Consider the following 6,162-nt stretch of genomic DNA (forward strand, 5'->3'; position numbering starts at 1 on the left):
TAGGAGTAACCATATTGTTCTCCAAAGCAGTTCAATTCGGATTACGGCGATTTGTCGTTAGTAGGATTAAGTCGAGTTAAGGTGGAATCAATCCCCCTCTAACTCCTTATCATAGAATCAACGTAGCATTCCATAGTTGTTATAATAGTCGACTAGTTGCATCTTGTGGGTAGTTGCATCGTAGTCTAGTTGCCACTTCGTAAATCTCTCATTAGACTTTAGAGTTAAGAGTATTTATACGTAGAAAACACAGCATGCGGAAGGACTAGGAGTGGAATGAATTTGTTACTCCACTCTATTTCGATAGAATTGAGAGTAGAAACTTTGATAAAACTAGGCACATAACATAGTTTTAGTTTACTTATGTTTTGAGTTTTATCGTTCATTTCGTAGGTAAACTATTCAATTTTATGTTTATCAAATGGCGCTGCTGCCATCTTAGTTTCACTTTCGCATTGTTTTTGTAGTACAAGTACTTTTCTTAAAGTCCCATTAAACCTACCCACCCTTGTTTGATTCATACTGTGGTTTTCCTAGTCGGCGTTGGAAAGTTCATAAAAATATACACGGTGAGCGACGCTTCTAACCGAGCGGCTGCTACCAAAAGATCGCTAAAACAACAGCGACCCACCCCCATGTGGGAGCGACCATCTAAAACACTGTCACTTCAAGTTACACGGAGCTGACCCGACGCCTAAGTGGTGACCCGCCTACTAAGCTAGAGTTTTTCGGATTTCTACAGTTTTGATTCGAATTTTGATTTTTCAAGTTTTTCAGTGTTCTAACTTGTTATATACACTGAACACGCGTAAACAAGACGCTATTCATAAGTGAAACAAGGACGCAATCAGGTATTCCTTTCTTCCACACCTCGCATCTCCTGTTAGAGGTTTATACTAGTATATCAGAATTGTTTGGAGTGTTCATGGTTTAGCTAAATTTGGTCTTAGCCTTGTATGAGATTAAGGTCTGGTCGAACAAAAACATCAAACGTAATCACACAACAATGTCAACAAACAATTCTATCTAGTATACCACCCACTACACCTCTAGCTACTATTTCACACACACCACCTGACACAATGCCCGACGAAGGAGAAACTCCTCTCTCGGACTTTTATAAAGCCTTGGCGATAGCCCCAAATCTTGCATCGTTTCTAGCGGACCACGTGGGGATTTCGAATCCCCAAATATTTTAATTTGTTACCCGTTTTCATGGATTAGACCATGAAAAACCTTATCAGCATTATCGTAGGATTGAACAAGTCCTAACAACATTCCACCATCCTACGGTTGGTGCAGAACAAATTAAACTAAGGGTATTCCCTTTCACCTTAGCCGATAAGACGGCGTCTTGGTTAACTGCCCAAGCGCCTAATTATGTGGACTCGTGGGCTAAACTTGTTTAGCTGTTTATGGAACATTTTTACCCACCCCTAAAGACGGATGAGATGTTTTCCAAGATTCATTTCTTTCGACAAAATCCTCATGAATCATTTTCAGAGGCTTGGAATCGTTTCACCGATCTCCTTATAGAGTGTCCACATCATAACTTAGCGAAAGACACGTTAGTTCGTGCCTTTTTCAAAGGACTTCTACACCACCATAAAGAAGTCCTTGACATAATGAATGGGGGTAGTTTCTTAAGCAAAGGAGCCTCGGAGGCTTATAAATTTTTAGAGGATCAAACTAAGCGAAATAACAACTGGGGGGTAGTGATGATATCCACCGCTCCGCTAGTTCATCAAATACAATTAAGGCCGCCGGTATGTTTGAAATTAAACACGATCCCGAGCTTAAAACTCTAATCGAATCACTCACTAAAAAGGTAGAGGCCATTTCTGTTCAACAAAAACCTATCCCCGTCATGAATGTAAATTCAAATCCATGTAGTTTCATTTGGAGCCACGAAAGCATCCCGACTTCCATTGTCCTATAGCCTATGAACAGGCTTGTTCCATTAATAGTGAACCTAACGCCCCTTGGAGACAAAATCCCAACTTCGGTTGGAGAAATAACCAACACGTCACACCTCCAGGGTACAATAATCAATATGTTAGGCCAACGCACAATTTTAACCAAGCTCCACCACGACAAGGACAGGGTCAGGGTAATTTTAATAATTATAACAACCAAGTGCAACCTCCATAAGGACAAGCACAAGGTCAAGGTAGTTATAATAAGTATAATGCTAATAGAGGTATCGTTCCGGTAAATAATAATTATCAAAATCCACCCATAAATAATTCACGCGAAATAGTTCGATCCACACCACCCGTGACTACTACACCCCACACAACGGATCGTCTTGACACCTTCATACAAGTGAGCCAAAACTTTTCCAAACCATGGCTCAATCTAACGGCGGCTTCTTACAATCCGTTAATAATTTAAGCCAACAAGTTGGCCCAAGATAAATCAACCCAAAGGTGTGTTTCGGTCACGAAATACCTAATCCTAAAATAACAAACACAGCCTTTGAGGTAACCAATAATACTAATAATGAATATGAAAATGTATGTGAGCTAAAGGCCATCACCACTCTCCGTTCTGGCAGAGTGGTTGATAACAAAGTAACTATGCCTATAGTTACCCCACCAAGAGTAACCCCTACACCGCTATTTTACTAGATACCGAAAAAGAAGAGCCTACCACTGTAGAGGTACCAGTTACAACACAACCTAAGAAACAGAAAGCCACGGTTAAACATCCAGGTGATACCATTGCTAAATATAGACAGAAACCACCGTTTCCACAAAAATTAGCCGTGTTAACAAGGGATACTAATTATGAGGAGATTAGGGACGTTTTCAAGAATCTAACTATAAATCTTCCCTTCCTCGAAGCTATTAAAAAGCTACCACACCATGCTAAGTTTCTTAAGGAGTTGTGTACTACTAGGCGTAGGACCAATATACCAAAAGACGCCATTTTAACAGAACAATTCCCAACTCTATCTGAACATAATGGAATTGTTAAGTACAAGGACCCTAGTCGTCCTACTGTACAATGCACCTTAGGAGATTCCTATACGACCACGCGTTATTAGACACGGGGGCTAGTGTTAACTTACTCCCGCTTTTATTTGTATAGACAAATAGGTCTAGACGAAATGCAACCCACTAAAATGACATTGCAATAGTCGATCGGTCTATTAAGTATCCTAAGGGTGTGGTCGAAAATGTTTTGGTAAAAAATTCAGGATTTCTACTATCAGGCTGATTTTGTCATCCTCGATCTGAAGTCGTTAGCGACTCGTCCCCGATCATCTTAGGGCGTCCTTTCCTAGCTACTGCCAATGCGCTCATTAATTGTCGCGATGGTTCAATGTCCATGTCTTTTGGCCATCTTGCTGTTGAAGTCAATGTTTTTAAAACAAAGACACAGTTACCCGATTCGCCTATGGATGGAGAGGTTAGCATGATCTAGAGCTTTGCTCGAGATTATTTCAACAACACGTTCCCTGATAATCATATGCCCAAATTTCTTTCCTTTGGAAGTTCAGACTCCAACATTTTCATCCCTACACTAGTCGATACACATATTACGGATGAGGATGAGATAGATGACTTTCTCAAAGATGTAGAGGACTATCATAGTAACATGGATATGACCAATCTAGATGAGGAATTCGATGAGTTTATTAGAGGAGGTGATGATTCACCCTATCAAGAACTACTTTGCACAACAACCATCTCGACTCCCCTCCTTCCACCCTTTCAAAGGAATCTCGAGTTTGCACTCGATCCTTTTGTTTCTTCTGTGCTTCATAATTTTTTAAATCCACCTAGTAAACAAAACCTTCAGAAAGACAAACCATTTGACACCTGCATTTTCAGACTTGAGACAGTCCCTACCTACACTATGAATGAGTTTTGTGCTAAACCCACATCCTCATTTTTTCCATGCTTTCCTTCTACAACTTATCCATATCCACCATATTCTCCACAACCATTCACCTTCCCACACTTATTTACTAGAACACCCTCTCGTTCAAAAATTAAAAAGAAGGTGCATGCTAGGTTACGTAATAGGGTTATCCGACTTCGCTTTCATTTCACTAGGTTGCGTCATAGGAAATCTTGGTGCTTGATTGTGTTTGGATATGTTTTCTATGATTTTTATTTATGGAATGATCCACAACTATTTCGGTAGTTGATATATGATAAACTGCATGTTTATACATATGTTTAGATAAAGTCTCGAGTATCTGACTATAAACGACTCAACTTTTGTGTTTGGTGCATTTCCTTTCATTTCCATATATTGGTGAGTGATAAATGTAAAAATGAATATAGTCTACCTACGAAATGAACGATGAATTCAATTCGTAAGTAAACTAAACTAATCTTTTTGTTGCTTATTTATCAAAGTTTTCTACTCTCGATCCTATGAGATAAAGTGGAGTAGGAAGTTCGTTCCACTCTTAGTCCTTCCGTATGCTTGTATTCTAGTCTCAATACTCTATTTAAAGTCAATGAGAGCTTTACGGAGGGGGCAACTAAACTATGGTGCAACTACCCACAAGATGCAACTAGTCGATTATCAGACAACTATGGGAATGCTACGGTGATTCTATGATAAGGAGTTAGAGGGGGATTGATTCCACCTTAACTCAACTTAATCCACTAACGACGAGTCGTCGTAATCGAATGAAACTGCTTTCTACGCAGAACAAGCGGTTCTTCCTAATCCCTAATTACACATGGCATTTCTACCAATTAATAACTAGCATGTGAACAATTAAACCCATTCTCATGGTGAACTAATTATTTACGGTGGAATAGAAATTACGGCGACTCTACGATAAGCGGAATCAAGCTTTCATCAAGGCTTCTCGACCCCCTCTAATGGAGGTTTAGCCTTGAATCATTCATAATAATTTCCATTTAAATTAAAACTACACATAATAATAAGCATTAAAATTTACTAATTTAAACAATAATGAAATCTAAATTAATGACTAAAATGAAATAAGAACAAGAATTGAAATTAGATCTAGAAATGGAAATGACAAAATCGAAATTGATAAAAAATACTACTTTATTGATCTAATCAAATGAAGAACAAGATCCAAAGGTTTAATCTAATTAAGGATTTGAAACTAATTAACTAAAACAATTAAATCTAGATCTAGAAGCTATTTTAATGGCTACTTTCTATTCTAAGCTATCTACCTAACCTAACTGCCATTGACTGCCATTAACACTGAGTCAAGCTTTTGTTTTTTATACATCCAGATCCAAAAATCGTGCATGGGCTTGGAGCCATGTTTTGGGCCAGAGAATCAGGCCCAAAACCCAATTCTTTCAGTCCAAAAAGGCCTCTTCAGCTGCAGTTGGCTTCCACAGACTTTTCGTCCACTTCTTCTCCTCTGATTGGGTCAAGGCTTAAACCATTGCAAAGCTCTTTCCGAGCCGGTCGTTTTGACATAAGGTAGGCCTCAATCCGAGGTCTGAGTCCAAAGATATGGCATTCGGAAGTTCTGCTGACTTTTGCTCCTTTATCTCGCTAAAGTGGCACATTTACGCACATAATGGACTTTGAAGCTTTGAAATGCATAAAACACGTAATCAGTATTAACTCTTACTTATTATTCACATAATTGGTCTAACAGTATGATTATTAAGGGGTTAAAACTACAGTTTTGGGCTCTTATCAAACCACCCCCAAAAGCGACATTTCAATTTTTAAGCAAAGATGAGAAATTAGAATAAGTGACCAAAATGGAGTTCTACCTAATCTCGTTTATTTGAGTCGCGATTGCATTGACCATATGCAACAAGGCCTTAAACCACTAGGAATTCCCCTAGTGGACGAGTTATAGCCTCGTGAGAGTTTTCGATGAAGGTACTCACAAACTTCATCTATACTACAACGACTAAGAAAAATAAAACTATTGTTTCCTTATTCATGCTCCAAATTATCTATCGTCTCACTAGCTATGAACAAGAATAACCAAGTCAAAACCTAAACTAATATATGCATAATAATCTATCATCTACAATAAACATATACACAATGAGTAGTACTATAAAATGTTTAGCGGGTTTGTTTTACGAGAACTTCGGAATAAGCGTCCTTAAGTAGGTTCTCACAATAATAGTCAAGAAACAACACTCGATTTTTCCACTCAAGTTTAGCTACTCTAGTGTACAGTGG

General features: G+C 38.6%; 1 non-coding gene across 1 annotated transcript; it reads right to left on the reverse strand.

Moving 5' to 3' along the window:
• Nucleotides 1-1,451: 1,451 nt before the first annotated feature.
• LOC147493658 (small nucleolar RNA R71) lies at nt 1,452-1,555 on the reverse strand. Its single transcript, XR_015200472.1, has one exon. It is a non-coding gene; the product is annotated as a small nucleolar RNA R71 (small nucleolar RNA).
• Nucleotides 1,556-6,162: the final 4,607 nt, after the last annotated feature.

The sequence above is a fragment of the Coptis chinensis genome, chromosome 6 (genome assembly GCF_015680905.1).
Source record: "Coptis chinensis isolate HL-2020 chromosome 6, ASM1568090v1, whole genome shotgun sequence".
Classification (NCBI taxonomy): Eukaryota; Viridiplantae; Streptophyta; class Magnoliopsida; order Ranunculales; family Ranunculaceae; genus Coptis; species Coptis chinensis.